Below are 18,573 nucleotides of genomic sequence, written 5' to 3' on the forward strand. Positions count from 1 at the left end.
TGGGCAAATTCTGTAAATTAACCTTGTCAGTAATTCTTGTTATATTGATGAGAATTATCCCAAAAGAAGAACATATATTTTAAGATTTCTTAACAGATAAATATAGTAGTCTTAAGTAACTTGCTACAGGTTGTAAACTGTTCTATGGATTTCTCATAATGAGTAAATTGTCCTTGGAAGCTAATGGAAAAGTCACTCCAGTCCGTTACTTGCAGTATGACATTTAATAGAATATACTGTTTCACACTTCTTTCAGCATTTCAAGGATTTATCTCACAAATGGACACTTTAGACTTTTGAAAAAAGGAGCAACATTTATAGCAGGAAAAAAAAGGAAGGTGGTACTGTTCCTTATCTGGCCTGTGATGTACCCTTTTGGTTTCATGATAGTTTCCTTATATGTACCAATATCTAAGGAGATAAGTTATGATAAAGTATGTTGGTGTAAACAAATTACCTAAACCAGCTTAAATTTCCACTCATTATATTGATTACATATTGTGAGGTACAGCTTTTTATACTGTAAGGAATAAATGTATTTCATACTGCAGAACAAAAGAGAAAAGTGGTCAGTAGTAAGTAGAAACTAAATCACAAAGTAGGTAGTATGATTAGTATGCAAAATAGAGGTTTCTCTTTTGCAGTCCTGGTGACAACAGTGGAAGGATTCTGAGCACAGCCTCAAGGCACCCCAGAATATACTCTATGTCTTAAGAAGGAACAAAGACAGGATAAGAAATAAAAAGCTGTACTAGACTTCTTAAATAGTGCCCTGTTTCTCATAGGATTCAGGTTTTCTGGCACATACATTTTGTTAGGAAGAGAGTGAATACCCTCAAGGAGAGATCTCACTTAAATTTGAAAATTTTGGGAATAATAATAATAAAAAAGTTGAAATAAAAATAAATATGCCAACTGGTGATGAGATTACTGCCCATGTGGAGATATTGTCTCTTGGAAATTACCTGCCACAGGCACTTAAAAAATCTTTCGGCAGGCACACACATGTTAATAATTGCAGCTGTAATCTCCAAAGGTAATTCCAGAAAGGTCATTGAAAAGTAGGGCACAAAATATGCCATAATATTAAAGCTTTTATGTTCGCAGCAAATTTTTAATTTTACCTAACAAATTCAGTAACAATTTATTCTCTCTGTAAATTGAAGCCAGATAGTTCAGATTCATGCCACGCTACCAGGAAGATGTAGTCTCATCTATCATTCTTTAGAAGACTATATAATCATCTGAATGTTATAATCACAAAGCAAAACTGTTTTTTGCTGTTTGTTTGTTTTTGTTTTATTTGAATATATAAATAATCCCTCTGAGAAAGGATATGACTGCCTGAAAATTTTCCCAGTGCTACCTTTTCCACCCTCAGACAGGACTAAATTTACTGTCTAGTTCAGAAAAATAAATAAATAAATAAATAAATAAATAATAATTTTAAAAAGTAAAAGAGTATGGGTAGTTTTAGGTTTATGAAAGTAAATATGTTATATGTGACTATGACATATAAAAAGTTACCTAATACTTATACCTGAACCACCACAGTGACGTCAGTTGAAGACAATTTTTTTATTTAATTTTTAGTTTTCACAGTCTATGAATTGTATTTTTTTTTCCTTCTAATTATAGATATTAATATCTTAGTTAAAAGCATGCACATTTCCTAGTAGTGTATACTTGGTACTCAAGACTGCAATTAGAAAGCCTTAATAAAATGTAACCTTCCACTCTGCTTTAAGAAAATTCACCCTTTCTTTGTCATGTCCATATTCTTGACTGCTGCAGTCCAGGAAGCTTCAACAAGTGATTCTGTGAACAAGTGGTGGGAGGAAGAAATTTAGTCTTTAGAATAAAAAATATTCTCTTATAACCACTTACAGCAAATTTTTTTTCTAGATTTAAGCCACTTCAAAATCATTACTTACTGACGCTTTTCAGTCAGATGAAAACATTGGTTTTCTGGTTAATTTCATGAGTGATTCAGAAGAGACCTGTAAAATTTTACACATTTCTGAAACTCTTCTACTGAATATAGATCTAATCTACTTTTTTCTTCACAATTATTTGTAATGTTGTTGATATTACTACTAATTACTACTAATAATGGTAACTATTACTACCATTGTTGGATGAAAACATGTACACATTCATTAGACGTTATAATTAATCAGCTGTTTTCATGCTATTTTATTAATGCCTCTTCAACTCTTTGATTTACATTGATATCTTGGCGGTGACCAGAAACAGCTTACATTCGCTTAGTAAGAAAGATAAAATTAACATAATAGCTTAAGAACACACTGAAGGATAGTGTGTTGATTTTAATACAGAAAGCTGTTTGTGACACATGCTTTTACTCTCCAGGGCTCCTGCAGAGCGGAGGCGATACTGACTGTAAAATGGTAACACAGACAATCTTTCATATTGTTATAGAGGTAACATTGCTGCAAAGAGTAAAATTTGTCCGTACTATTTGCTTTCACTATGAAAACAAGATTTTATTTTATAATGTCATACAAAATTTCACTGTATTATGTCAGAAGAGATAAAATGGTCCTAGTATAATTTGAAATGTTGGATGCTAGGTATTTGTTGATAGAAGTGGTGATCTTTTATATATACACATGTACACATACATATCTTATATATATTATCTTATAAAGTAAATGTGCAATGTCTAAATATGTACATATGCACAGAGATATTTAGGATTGTATATATTGGCTTGGTAAAACTGTAAACAACCTATGAAGGGTCATTTAGCAGAACAACCAGAACAATGAACAAATGAAACATTATATCTTCCTGAACTTGCTCTAAACGCTGTGGTAGGCCTCAGCATAAATTAGCACAAACATGATGACTTGTAGGCTGAACATATAGCTCTTTTCCTCTGGTTCTTATATCCTTATTTCCTGCTTTATTGCTTTTTTATTATTTTTATTTCTTCTTCATCACAGAATCCAGCCTCACTTAACCTCGTTACAAACTTCAAATCATTCTGATCGCATCATCATCATCTGGCTGTAGTCATATAAATGGACATTCCTGACATAATCACACAGTGTATATTTTTGTATTTCAGAAAAAAATAAATATAAGATACTCAGATCAATTTAGTAAAAGATAAAAGCCAAACCTTCTTGTTTTTTGTAATGTTTGTGACTACATTGTTGAAGAACACAGGTAACTGTTAGGACAAGTGAACAGAACCAATAAATTAGTGTGGCAAATCACAGATATAGTTATAACAGTATATAAACTTCCATCATTTTTTCCTATAGGTTGTTTTGAAACATAGATAGGATAATCTGCTTTTCGTACATGCTGGGATCAAACACATACAGTCCAGAACACTATCACTTATGACACCTTTTTCCCTAAGAGGTCAAGTAGACATTTCAGAAATATTAATCAATGGTCATGCTGTAACCTAAAGATATTATTTTTTTTCTTGATTTTTATTTTTTTTTTCTTGATTTTTTGTTTGCTTGTTTTTGCCTTGAAGATCCAGGGGCACAGAGAGCTACTTGCTTAGATCGGTTGACTGAATTAACTTGGAAGAGAACAAAAACTCTAATCTCCATACTAAGAAACACTCAGGTTTGCTCTCCCTTTAAAATTAAGTGGTTTCAGCAAATCATAACATTTTTTATCTATAGCAGAAAGGTGGGCATTTACATATTAATTCTTACTAAAAATTAAGCAATAGAAGTTTCTTGCATATTTTCCAAGGACAAGAGAAAATGTCTAAAACTTTATGTTTCTCTCTCTCTCTCTTTTTTTCTTTTTTTTCTTTTAAATAACTTTACGAACTACATCTCTCAGTGAAATCTTGGTTATGAAAAGGGTAATTTGCACTATAACCTGACTACTTGAAGAAAGGCACAATAAGAAATGAAATGTTAATATGCAGGTTATGTTAGGTGTTGCTTTAGAATTTCAGAAAAAAAATTAGAAGTAATCAAACGAATGTGTTAAATAACACACAGCATGCAAGAGCCAATTATGGAAATGAGGGCCCAAGGTTAGCTTGCTGCAATATTTTTTAATTTAACAAATATTAAAATCAACTTGTTCCTTGTGTAATAGATGGCTATGACAAGAGTTAAAAAGCTAAAAATATGTAGTCTCCTGTCTAATTAACATTTCTGTTATGCAACCTACATTTCCCAGAGCTGTAACTGAAAAGACCCCCAAAAGATCACTTTTTGCTTGAAACATTTTTGTAACATGTTTAAGAGATCAAAGGTAAGGTAATCAGTGTTTGCACACCTTCTTCAGTTGGAAATAAGTAACAAAATAAACTCATATTACCTCAGCAATTTGCAGAAGAAAAACTTTCCATGCTAGTATATCTCACTTGACTCTAATGGAAGCTTACAGATGCTGTGCTGTAATTACATGTGCTTAGGCTATAATTCTATATAAAAATTATTATTCATAACTCACTTTCAATTTTTATTTTTTTAAATCTCATTTACATTTGAACTCTCATTTTGTTTTGTCTGCAACACTGTATATAATGAAAACAGACTGAACCTTTTAACCCTAATAATGTCATCTAAATTTCAGGTATTATAATCTAATAAAATCTAGGTAGATTTGCTGCTAGAGCAATGTCATAGAAAATGCATTGTTGTATTCAACATTAATTATATATATATATATATATTTATAATCATATTTATTTTAAGGATAAGTATTAGATTCTACTTTTACTAAACTCTTTTTATTATTATTATTTTTAATCTGTTTTGGCATTAAACTTTACAGTGGATGAATTATGCCAAAATACACCTATTGTATTTTTCTGCTCAGTTTTCTGATGAACTGAGATCTGAAAACGTTGATTTCAATGACGGTGACTCCACCACCAACTTGGGCAACCTGTTCCAACGCCTAACCACTCTGAGAAGAAATTTCTCCTAATTTCCAACCTGAACCTTCCCTGGTGCAACTTGAGACCATTTCCTCCTGTTGTATCACTAGCTGTCTGTGAGAAGAGGCTGACCCCCTGCTCCCCACAACTTCCTTTCAGGTAGTTGTAGAGGGCAATAAGGTCTTCCCTGAGTCCTCTTTTGTCCAGACTAAATAACCCCAATTCCCTCAGCTGCTCCTTATTTCACTTGTATTCTAGGCCTATTAAAATGTATTGGACAGACACTAGAAGAAGAAGATCTGTAAATAACATTTTAAATGTTATTAAATAGGCAAACCTATGTTAAAAAAAATAAATAATAAAATAGTTCCTATTCATGTATTTTCAAAAAGAATAATGGTTACATATACACTTGATGAATTCTGAGAATGGGATGACATGTCCAGCCTCACAGAATTCATGACTCATTTAATCAACATTGTAAAGTAGGTAAGTGAACACATTTTGTCTCTATGCCCTGTTTCCTGAATGGAACCACAATAGGTATTTTAATTATAATTTTAATAGTAACATATAACAGCTTATACTATTATATTTTAATAATAAGCTTTTTTATTATTATTATTTTTGACTGAAATCATAGCTAGAAGAAAAAAATGAGTAGGACTTTAAAGTATATTACCTGATATATTGTGCTTATCTTTATCTCTGTATAGAAAATAATAATAATAATAATAATAATAATAATAATAATATGGTCACAAAGGTTCACACCACTAAATTAACAGATGGTGGTAATCTCATTTTCGCATCACTGTGAACATAAAATATTTTTATCCCCAAATCTCTTTTTGAAACAACCAAACAAAAAATAAGGTACTTAAAAAAAAAAAAAAGTACTACCTTGAAAAACATGCAGAATCAATTAATTTACATCATATTTCATACATAAACTGGGAGAAACAGTGTTCGCTTCTATGTATAGAATCTTCTATATATTATCCTTGATAGATTTTTCAGAGTCTGCTTTAATTTAATGTTTTAAGTAACAGTCCACAATCACTTCTGGTTCTAAAATGCAAATAATAGACTACAATCACAAAGTGATGTGGTCTTTTCCATTAAGTCAGACAATTTATCTCATCATGTCCATTACATGGGAAATTGTCTCCCGCTGCTAATTAGCTCATATCTAAATTCCTTCTTTCCCACAGTTTTCTGAACAAAATATATACTTATCTTAATTTTTTTACTTTCATTTAGTGCTTCTAACAATAGAAAATTTTTGAGAAGTCTATGACTCTTCATTCTTCTTTTGATAACCTGAACCTGAGCTAAAGGGAAAAAAAAAAAAAAAAGAAGAAAAAAAAAAGAGCTTAGAAGTGGTCTGACATTAACTTCAGTTGAGTTATGGTCATTTATTTACCAGTTTTGATCTGAAGCACTTGAAACAACATTTCAGGGAAGTATGATAACCATTCTAAGGTGACTGAATCATATATATTTTTTTGATTATAAAGAAGACTTCTGAATACAGTATTTGATTAGTTTGATATACAGCTTGAGGGCAAAGGTTTTATACGTTGTATTTTTTTATTAAGACAAGTGTCAATTTTATTACTTTCTGAGTTGCTATAAGCTAACATTTGCTTTAATAAAAACAATTGCATTCAACCAGATGAAGGTATGGTCTGCTGCCAAAATGGTTAAGTCTTTTCACACTAGATGTAATTACATGAGATATCTAGAATCTCATCGTTTGTCTTGACACTGAACAAAATATTTTCCACTTTGAGATACATCCTAATGAAACCCTTGAAACTGTACTTGTATATATTGGGAAAGGTTGTGTTTGCATGAGAACCCATTGTGATTCTGTAGTCATAGACAATATAATTGTAGATACCAGTAATCACTCTAATGTTTGTGTTTGTAATTTTACCAAAATTCTAGGATGTGATTTTAGTTACTCAGCTCCTGTAACCTCTTGTCAACTTATTGCACCCCATTATATTCTGCTTCATCTGCCGCCTACTCCTATTGGAATGAACCTTACCTTGGTGAAGAAATTGCTGTTACATGAAGATTTAAAGTGGCTGATGAAACAAGTCCGAGAAAATGGACGAAAGACTCTGATTACTGTCCATCATGATGCACAAGAAACACATCGAGTGATGGAAAGAGTAAAGAGAGATGAGAGACACCGTTGGTGAGACACTTTGGATGGTCACCAGCTGCCATGGGAATCTTCAACAAGATGCTTCACCCTGCTGTCATTTTGTTAATACTCATTGTATTATGCAATTAGTTTGTATGTTAAACTCTGGATTATGATGAAACATTTAACATCCCTACACAATGTACATACACTCGATAAACCTCGTCCCGAGAATGCATGTGATATCCCCGACATATTCCAAATGTCGTGAAGCTTGAGTGACTATAGTCACGGGGTGGATTATGTGGTACAATTGCCTAAAGTAACTAGTAAAATAAAACTAATATTCACATTTTAAAGAAAATGTACAATATTGAAGAGGCTTTCAGGGTAGGGCGTAGCTGCATTACCTGAGCGTTCCCTAGGTTTCCAATCTTAGATGCTATCATGCTGGGGGAACCTGGTGTGCTGGCTCGAAGGAACAGTATGGGGCATAGAGTGGAGTGGAGACACCACGGCTAGGCTCTGTGACCAGGTGGGGATTCGATTGTTCTTGTACACACCGAGACCAATAAGTCGCACTTTTTGCTACCCTGAGCCGACAACCTGTCATGTTTTGACAAATGCTGCACTCTAGTGTACTTTTGCTCATTATAATATCATTATAATACCAAAACACACCTCCATCCCAAAAGCTACCCTCCTCCAAGGTGCGACCACCCCTCACGGAGCATGCGCTCTGAATTTCTCGGAGCCTATACCTTTAAACAGAGGCTGGAAAACTTTTCACCAATCATAACTAAGATATGCTAGACTAGAGTCACTCAAGCTCCACTTAAAGGATAGAAAATAATATAAATTGGCCTAAGGGAGAGGGGATGTCAGGGAAGATACTATCATTGGGGAAGATACCATCATTAGGGAAGATACCATCATTAGGGAAGATACCACTGTCAGGGGAGATACCATCACAAGGGAATACACCATCCTGAGGACCTTCCTTACTCCTAGGATCAGCTGACGGGCTGAGCCTCTCTTCCCCCTGCCCCCCCGCCCCCCCCCCCCCCCCCCCCCGCCCCCCATTGAGACACCTTTGGGTGAGATTTGAACACTTGGTTATACCATGTGTCTCTGTGGAAACTTAGAAATCTCTATAGAGTCTTTGTGCCTTTTAATGTGTTAATTTCCAGGCTGTGCACCTGTGTATTTCATGCATGCTAACTTGCTTTTGCAGCCAGTAACTATCACCAGCAATCCAAAGAACCTGTGTACCTGTTGCTGTAATAAATTGCACTTAACTGCATTGTTCCTAGCCATGATAGTTCTCACTGAGTGCAACTAGAGTAAGGGCGGTTATACATTATTGGTGAATCTGTGATTGTGATAGTTCAGTACCCTGAATCCGACCGGACCCGTAATGGTTAATCGGCTACACCCCTTAATGCAACATGAGTTTAAATAAACCTCAGTGTGTTTCCACACACTATTATTATCTGGTCTCATAAAAGCGTCTCAGAGCAACTTAAAATTGCCCATATCTTATTTTGCTATTTTCAACTTATATTTTTGCCTGTATTATGCATAATGGTTTGTAAGCAGTTCATTGAGGTTATCTTAGTGCAAAACTGATTCAAGAAAGAATCTAGGTGTTTAAAGTTTGATATTCACAGTGAAAGATAGAATACCTTGAGATGTATTTGTTGGTGTATTTATGGAAACATAAGATGCCTCAGAATGCAAATATAGCTTTCTAAGTTATTGAGTATATCAGAATTCTTGCAAATACCAAGCAGAGGTCAGTAGTGAATGCTGACAATAAGTTGTAAATAAATTTTCTTTATATTATTTAATTATTTATTTAAATATTATTTATATATACAAATATTTATATTTGTGTTTTCAGCGATTCAGTAACTTGTAGCCTGGCAAAATTTAAAAATTGCCCATGTGCACAATGAATTTTTCAGAGCTTTTTTTTTTTCTTTTTTTTTTTTAAGGGAAAATAAGATATTTTAGGCATGACTTCTAAATAAGCCAAAGCAAATTTCATAAATACCATTAAAATTTATATATGTGCAAGAGCTCTTATGTGGCTGTTTTGATGCATAACACTTTTATCTTGATCAAATTTATTCCTCAAGTGTAGGAAAAGTTTTTATTTGTTCATAATTTATAGAATTGAAGAGCCAACGTGTCCAAAATGCTTTAAGAGGAGTATATCCAGTATTTACCCTCTTGTGTCCTTTCCAGAATCTATTACAAAAGAAAAAAGAAAAAAAAAATTGATTGCTAAAAAGATAACGAGATTAAAATATTTTCAGAGACAATAAATAAAGTCAGGGACTGCTGCCTATATATATATATATATGTATATAATTTTTTTTTTTTTTGAAAATTGTGACTTTAATAAAGTTGTTGGTGCAGCCAGTCCAGTGTGACGTTTCCAACAATAACTAATTAGTATTGTCTTCAGAAAGGAGAACAGTTAACTCATGCCAAATCTAACACCATTTAAATAATTATATTTATGTATCCAGGAAAAAAAATAAATAAATCACTTTCAGCTCCAGTAGGAAAGTGCTTTTTCTGTTGATGCAAAAAAACTAGTTAGTTTTAGTTTAGTAAATTATTATTTAACACAGTTAAAATGATCTTCAAAAAGAGAATTTCATAGTACTATATTTATTATATTTAATCTGCTTATTTAATAAAATGTTTATAAGTTGTTTATATTGTCTTATATATATATTATTTTCTTGATTTATTAATCCTTTACAGCACCTCAAAATACTGTACGGAAAAAAAAAAATCTTACGACTCACATACTTTGACTATGAACTTTGAACATTAACAGAGATTGAACTTTCTCTTCACCACTGTAGCATTTACCATCAACCAAAACTATCAGATCCCTCTCTGCAGGGCTGCTCTCCAGCATCTCATCCCTCAGTCTGTATGGATAGCCAGGGCTGCCCCGTCCCAGGTGCAGGACCCAGCACCTTCTCTTGTTAAACTTCATACAGCTGGCAAACTTACTGAAAACACATTCTAGTCCTTCATCCAAATCATTTATGAAAACATTGATAAGAACTAGCCCTAAAAGGGAGCTCTGGGGAACCCCACTGGTGACTGGCTGCTAGCCTGATGTAAACCCATTTATCATAAACATTTGAGCCCTACCGGTCAGCCAATTGTTCACCCATCGTATTATATCTTTATCTAGCTGTATGCTGGACATTTAGCTTGATAAAAACATAATACAATGCATGAACAATCAGAACATTTCATTGGAAGTTCAGTTGGTTATAGACTCTGAAGGAGCTTCCATGTGAAGGTAAAATGACTGATATTAGTATTAAACAGCTATGTAATGTAAATCAATGTTGGTGAATCACCAATGGTACAGTTCTTGAATTTTTTTATTTTTTTTTTTGAAACGCTTCTTATTTCAGTGTGATTTAAAAGTTAAACATATGTATGATCTCTTTCAAACCTACATATTTTTTCATAAACAAAATATTTACAGGATAGAGCTCAATAGCAACTATTATCTGATACTCTCACAGAATACTGCCTAAAGGAGTAGTCCTGTGCTACATTTTGTATAAACCTCCAGTCCTTGATAATCATTCCAATGCCTTCTCTTTCCCTGACATGAATAGACAAAGATAGCAGCAAACAGATCTGGTTTAAATGGTGAAGATGAGATGATGGTACAACAGATGCAGTGAGATTTGTGTGCAGAACATTCTTTCTTTCTACAGAAAGTCTCTCTCCTCATGATGATGATGAGAATGATTAATTATTTTCACATTGGAAAGTTGAGATGAGATCTTTTAAAAAGTCTATTAAAGTATTTTCTAAATGGATACAGCAATCCCTCACCTGATGACACTTTCACCATTGCAAGCAATAGAACGAACTTGGTCTAGAAATTTTTTTATTTGTGTTGTGGTTTCACCCAGTCGGCAGCTAAACACCACACAGCCACTCGCTCACCCTCCCCCCTCCCTCTCTGGGATGGGGGAGAGAAACAGGAAAGTGAAGCCTGTGAATTGAGATAAAGACAGTTTATTAAGACAGGGAAATAATAATAATAATGATAATAGTACTACTACTAATAACATGTACGAAACAAGTGATGCACAATGCAATTGCTCACCACCTGCTGACCGATGCCCAGCCTATCCCCGAGCAGCTGGCCCCCGACCCCGGCTAGCCACCCCTATATATTGTTTAGCATGACATCAGATGGTATGGAATACCCCTTTGGAAACTTTGGGTCAGCTGTCCTGGGTCTGTCCCTTCCCAGCTCCTGCTGCACCCTTAGCCTACTCGGTGGCAGGACAGAGCGAGAAGCTGAAAAGTCCTTGGCTTAGTGTAAGCACTGCTCTGCAACAACTAAAACATCAGCATGTTATCAGCGCTCTTCTCATTCTAACCCAAAACATAGCACCCTACCAGCTACTAGGAGGAAAATTAACTCTATCCTAACTGAAACCAGGAAAATTTGGAAACATAAAAAAGGAAAAATGAAAGTTGAGCTGAACCAGTCCCTAAAAATAACCAAAATGAAGGGAAAATACTTTTGAAAAACAAACAAAAAATGTTGTTGAAAGGTGGAGGAAAGAAAAAGAAAAAAGGTAAAAATTGTAACAAAAATAATTATAAACATTCAAAATTAAAACAAAACTTCTTTAATATATTATTTTTAACACTTTCTGTAGTGGTTTCACACTGACAAACATATGAGCTCCACCACACCTCTCTCTCTCACCCCCTTTTCTTAAAGGAGATTGGGGAGAAAATGTAATAAAAAAGGCTCAAGATTGGAGATAAGGACACGAAGATCACTCACCAATTACCCTCGCAGGCAAAACAGACTGAGTATAGGGAAATTAATGTAACTTATTGCCTATTACTAACAAACTAAAGCAGTGAGAACTAAAAGCAAACTAAAAACATCTTCTCTTCCATCCACTCTCTTCTATCTCCTCCCCCTATGTGATGCAGGAGAATGAGGAACAAGGATTGTGGTCAGTCCTCAGCGCTTCATCATCTGCTGCTCCTTCATGGTCACTCTCTTTCCCTGTTTCAGCATAAGGTCCCTCCCACATGATGCCATCCTTCCCAGGCTGACCCTATGTGGGCTTTCCACAGGCTGCAGTTCTTCAAGAACTCCTCCAATATGGCCCAATAGTACAGGGTGTAGTCCTTCAGGAGTGGACTGATCCAGCATGGATCCCATTGGTGACATCTCCTGCCAGACAACCTGCTCCTGTGTGGGCTCCTTTCCAGGCAGTTCTGGGCTGGAGTCTGCTCCTGCAGGGGCTCTCAATGGGCTGCAGCCTCCTTCAGGCCAGATCCCCCTACTCCAGTGTAGGGTCTTCCACAGTCTATCTTGACACATAGCTTTTCTTGAACACTCAAATCATCCTGTTTTATTAGCTGTTGTTGCGTTTCAAGGGAAATCAGACTTACCACTCTTTATATACATGTATAGGAGAACTATTATTAATTTTTCTACTTGTTGAACATGCAGGAAATTCATGTCCTGGCTCTTTCCCAGGAAACATGGGGACCGAGATATGTGTGCGTTTTCACAGTTAATCCTGTTTAAAAGACAGCTTCATTTGTTCTAATAACTTCACTTTTAATAATATATTTCAGTGTCAATAAAACATGCACAGTACATGTGTGTCCTGGAGCTCATAGACCTTACTTAGACCTTACTTACTATAGATCATTACTTTTCAAATATAGACTGATGCTTAGTGTTTTATATGAAATGTTTATCTTAGTACTGTGCTCACTATACAGAAGTCCATATCAAAAGAAATATATATATATAAATTTAATGTTCACTTTTTTAAACACAATAATCTTACAGGCAGAGAGGTAACCAAACAAATGGGCATGGTATTCACTTGATAACACTTGGTACTTGTTCATTGAAATATAATCCAGAAGCAGAATGAAAATATATGTCTACTGTTGCTTAGAATACATTTGTTGGCAAAATTGTCTTAGATTTAATGACAAGAGAAATTATTACAACATGTAATGTGAATTAAGGCACAGGGAAGGATGGTTTCCCAATTTCATATTTAAATTTCATGCTTTAAAAATTATGAACCCTAAGTTACTATCCAGTAGCAAGACATTGGAGTAACTGATAGATAATTACAAGAAAATGCCAGCTAGAAATGGAATCTAAGAGGGTACTACTTGAGTGGGTAGGTCATACACTCTTGCCCTCTTCTTGTACTCTTCCTTAGACATTTGGTTGTGGCTGCAGTGTGGAAGACAAAATACTAGGTTAAATTGGCCTTTAGTCTTACTTCTGTGGCCTTTAAATGTTTTTAAGAACTTTAAACTATTTTATATCATAATTACTACTCTCATACTCAGTACTGAAAAATCTGAAAAGTAAATTTACCTGTCATCCTTGTGCAAGTTGCTTCAAAGAAAGTAACCATAACTGCGCTTATCGATAACACGGATAACACACAAATGCATAACATTTGACATATCTTTTATTTATTTATTTATTTTATTATTATTATTATTTTTGCGAAGACTAATAAAGGAATTAATACGGCATTGATAACATTTAAAACAAGAACTAAATAAATTAAATAACAGAACATAGGTTAAATAGAATTTCATTTATGTCCTGAATCCTGACTGTGATTCACAGAAAGTAAAAGTCATACCATAAATGGTCATAGAATATGTACTAACACATTTTTTGTAATGTAACTTTCACGTAACAATGGAACTTTACTTCAGTTTTAAGAGATTTTCATTTCAGAAAGACATTTTTGTACAATTAACTGACAAATATCCTAGAATCTTAATTCTTCTGTCTGTGACCTCAACATTACAGAAGGTGGTGTTAGATAAATGGAGCAAGAATAGATAAACACAATTTGTAATTAAATAACATAATTCCCCAAGGAAACGGTGTCAAGCTGAGACAGGGGAGTTTCAGGCTGGATATCAGGAAGAGGTTCTGATACGGTTGTTGCGCACTGGAACAAGCTCCCCAGGGATGTAGTCATGGCACCAAGCCTGTTAGAGTTTAAGCAGCATTTGGGCTGTGCTCTCAGTCATATGGTCTGAATTTTTGAGTAGACCTGTGTGGAGCTAGGAGTTGGACTCAGTGATCCTTAAGGGGCCACTCTAACTCAGGATATTCTATGATTCTATGATTCAATGATAACAATAAATGAACTATGGCAGTTCAGTGTTATGATATGGGCCTTTAGGGCATTTCTGTATTTGCTTAGATGTTGAATATGGGTGTACTGACATGACAAATTAATTCTACATATGGATAGAAAGTTTTCAAGGAGTTTCTATGTTAGCGAGACATCAAATATTTAAGATATTTACGTAATAAAAGAATAAATTTATAGAATAAAAGAACAGATTCCATACAAATATTTAAATTATAAAACACATAAAGCTGTTTAATAAACATTGCATTGCAAACATGGAATTCTTCCAAATACTATAAAAATACAAATGCCTGATCTTACATTTCATTTTCATCAGTCTTTAACTATACAGGGAATTCCTGACTTCCTGTATACCTCATTTTATTACTTTCTTGGCTTTCATTGCTAATTTTTAGGGGAGAAAGCACCACATATCATATCTCTAAGAAAGAAACTATTACAGTTTTAATCCAAATACTGTTAAAAATCATTATTTTAGGTGTAGTAGTCAATTAAATAGCTATGTGAAATATTTTCTATATTATTTATATTATTTATTTATTTATTGATATAGAAGTGGTTCTGGAAAAAAAAAAAAAGCAAAAAAAATTATCTGTCATGATGACATTTAGATTTCTCAGTTCTAGCTTTGACATCTAAAGTTTCTTCATTTTTCAAATGAAATACATTAAATGGGAGGTCAGATGTTCTCAATGTCACTTAAAGAACCACAGAATAGTTGAGGTTGGATTGTACTTCTGGAAGTCATCTTGTCTAACCCCCCTGTTCAAGCAGAGACACCTAGATGGATTACTATCAATGAAGACAGATAAGCAATCTAGAGGATGCACACTATTCTCACTAGGTGCCTACAAGTTTCCACTGACTATAGAAAAAGTCTAACATGATCAGTCTCTTACTTTGAGTGCTTCAGTGAGGCTCCTAAAGTTCAGTAGGGTAGATCTAAGTCTTTAGGTGTTTGTCTTTATGTATAGATGACAGCACATTTTTGAAAGACAAGTTGCACTCCTCTTATGTGTAGAAAGACCGAAAAGCCTCAGAAATATCAAGGACCCATGAAATATGTACAAATTCAGTGTGCATCTTTTTCTAGTGTCCCAACCTTAGATATTTTCTTAAGTACCAAATGCTATTGGTTTAACCACTGGTTCACAGCTTCATAATAAGAATTTTGAAGTGATTGGTTATTGGAGGTGTGGAAACTTTTTCTTGCATGGGTAGTGAGTTAATCAAGTGGGGTTTTTTTGTTTGTTAGTTTTTTTTTTTTTGTTGTTGTTGTTGTTGTTATTCTTCACTTAGGTTTTTTGTTCTGTTCTTCCTTGATACTTTCAGGATTCAGTAAACCTGTAAATTTTTTATGAAGTAAACATAATAACTCCTATGTACTATTAATTCCTCTGAGGTGAGAGAAAAATATAGTTTCAAACTACTGATTTTCAATTATAAAGTAATCAGTAAAAAATAGTCAATACCAAACAATCACTGGTGTAAGTCAACAAAACTTCGGTTTAAGTTATTACTGAGAATGCAACATACAAGTAAACATCGAAGTAACAATACCCTAGGAAAGGAAAACATGGAACATGGATACATACTAAGGACAGCAGTCACATATGTGAAAATCATATGCTATTTTTTTGTAAGTTACCATGTTTGATCTAGAGCATAAAATGTATTTTTGCCCTAGAATCTTACAATCAAACTATTTTCAGCTACCAGTAGCAGAAAATATTTTAACCATTTGGTTAGCTTTTAATTTTGGTTAAATAAATAAATAAATTAATTAATTAATAAACACATAAATAACTGGCAAATTATTTGGCAATTAAACAAAATAAAACAAAACAGAACAAGAAGTATGATTAACTGTAGTGGACTGAATATGAATAACTGAAAATAAAGCAAACACAAATGTTGAAATCTTAGATGAATTGAATATACAAATGGAACCTTTGCCCTGACATGCATGTGATGGAATAAATCAGTGTGTTCTGAAGGACTTTGCTGACATCATTGCAAGACCACTCTTTGTCATCTTTGAAAGACACTGTTATCCTGGTGACAAGAATAATGAAAATGTCACACCTGTCTCCAAGAAAGGCAAGAAGAAGAATCCAAGGAGGTTTATGAGTCTCACTTAGATACCTGAACATTTGAACATTCCTTAAGCATTAATATTGGACCTGATGCTGCTTACCATCTTTATAAACAGCCTGAGTATCAGAATTCATCAGGAGGTCTGCAGATATCATTAAACTGGTAAGAGCAGTTGATACTTGGCTAGTTGATGCAATGGGTCGGGTTAATGTTTAAAACTACATTGACAAGCTCTAGGAAAGGATATCATGGAGCTCAACAATGACTCAATGGAAAAGTAGCAAAACTGATATTCCAATGAAATAGGGAAAGTAAGTGACATAGTGAAGCTAATGGATGAGAAAAAAAATGTTTACTATATTGTTCTGTGGGTGTGTAAAAGAGAACTATTACATTCCTGAAGTACAAGGGAATGAATGTTGAAGTATATAAAATGCTAAATGATGAGAGCATTTGTGAATGTATGTGAAAAATGTTCAAAATGTTCGAAAAGGAACCAGAAGTTATAGAAAAATACTGAACTAAATTCTCCAGAATGTAAGATAATATTCAAATTATTTACCTGTGTCGTAGCATGAATATAAACTCTATTCAAACTTGGAGTTCTGGGGGCATAGTAAGATCACTGCTTATCAATGATGAATTTGGATTGATGCATAAATATTTGTAAGAATGTGGAAGATATTTTAGTGGGGTAAAAAAGAGATAATTCCTTAATGTTTGGAAAGAAAGTAAAGGTTTCTCTGAAGAACATGTTTAAAGAACAGTTAGTGGAAGGAACTGGAATGAACACAGTAATAGGGAAAAAAAAAGGGCTATATTTCAATAAGAACTTATTTAACAAGGTTGAAGGTAGCTAGCTATGAATAGAGAGGATGGAATATTTGAAAATATTTAGGAAGTAATCACTAAAACAATAAATTACTTTGAACAGAGTAATTTAGTTAAAGTATAAAGTATAGAATTTGCTTTTGAGGAGAAAGTGGATATCATTGACCAAAGGAAAAGCACTATGGATATTATAAGAAATCATTAAGGAATTTAAAAAGAATTGAAATAGAGAAAGATGTAGATTTAAATGTGAGTTTTTAAGATAGCAAAGATTATATCATGTTTTCAGTTTGAGGAGAAAGACTCACTGGAACAAGTGTTATGGTGTACTCTCCTTGGTGCATTCCAACTCCTACTTCCCTAAAACAAACAAGGAGAGATCTGATTGGTGTTATAGGGACAGGATTAGGAGTTTTAAATGGCTTAGGTTCTAAAGTACTCATAAATAAACTAAGCACAACAAGTGACTTAAACAAATTAGAAAATCCATTGCACTCTTTTCCGTTCACATTGGGAACTAACCTATATCTTTAATTAGATATAGGCCTCAATGGGAAAGAATTAATAAAAGGGACAATAAATTGATTGTAGATGCACTTGGTGTAGCCCAAGATAAAGATTCTCCAGCCCTTAGTTTTATCCAAGTTCAACTGTGGATGGAATCTATGGCAACAACAATTAGAGAAGGTAAAAGTGGCACCTTCTCCACTGAAATTTGAAAAGTAATGAAACTAAATTTCAAAGGGAATTCCAGTTCTGTTGGCACTTACTCAATTTTACTTATAACCCCTTTAGCAATAAGGCTACAGTTTTTGTCTTAACAATACACAGTGCTTTGGCATACACCATACAACTATTGCACTAGTATTAAATCACAGTGGAACCATACTCTATCCATTAGAACATTTAATACAGTCCCAACAACGTGGAAACAAATGGCAGACAGTTGATGTTAATACATCTGTTGCATGGGAACAGCAAAGAGTTTTATTTGTGAGAGTAATACTGTCAAAACCCAAGACATTCATCTTGGCACTGAACTAACTGTTTGTCATTTTGAAGCACATCCTGATGAACCCCCTGAAACTGTACTAGTATATATCAGAAAGGGAGGTGCTTGCATGAAAACCCTTGTGTTTTTTATATTTGTAGATAACACTACCGTAGCACACAAGTAATCACTTAAGTATTTGCATTTGTAACTTCACTAGAATTGTGGGATGTGACTTTAATTGTTCAGCTCCTGTTACATTTTATCAGTTATTGTGATCTAATTAGACATTGATTCAAGATTTATTGTCTGCTACCATCCAAATGAATCTTAGCCTGGTGAAGAAATTACTACAACACAG

The sequence above is a fragment of the Anser anser genome (genome assembly GCF_964211835.1).
Source record: "Anser anser genome assembly, chromosome: 1".
Lineage (NCBI taxonomy): Eukaryota > Metazoa > Chordata > Aves > Anseriformes > Anatidae > Anser > Anser anser.